Raw genomic sequence first — 387 nt, 5'->3', positions numbered from 1 at the left:
CGCCGCCGCCGTGCGCTCTTCGACCCGGAAGTGCACGGCGCCTCTTCCGGGCCCCTCCGTCCCGTCCCGCCCGTTGACTGGAACCACTAGGACCAGAGCGGGAAATAAATGGCTGAAATGAGGAAGGTACCACTCCCTGCAGCCAGGGGTCTCGAGGCGTTTAAACGGTCTCCCTTCCACCTTGGAAACACTGTTTAATGCAGGATTCTGCCCGGAGAGATCAGTATCCTGGAAAAGCTCGTACTGTTTAACCCCCGACCGTGGGCTGGTCCAGGCCGTCCCCCCCCCGCGGCCGGGACAGCTGGTACCGCCCGGATCTCCGCCCACCGCCTAGAGCGAATGGGAGCTGCTTCCTGTACGTCAGCTCCGCCCCCATGCCCGCAGCCC

This window comes from Colobus angolensis, unplaced genomic scaffold (genome assembly GCF_000951035.1).
Source record: "Colobus angolensis palliatus isolate OR3802 unplaced genomic scaffold, Cang.pa_1.0 Scaffold84, whole genome shotgun sequence".
NCBI lineage: Eukaryota > Metazoa > Chordata > Mammalia > Primates > Cercopithecidae > Colobus > Colobus angolensis.
Note: the sequence above shows the minus strand (reverse complement) of the source record.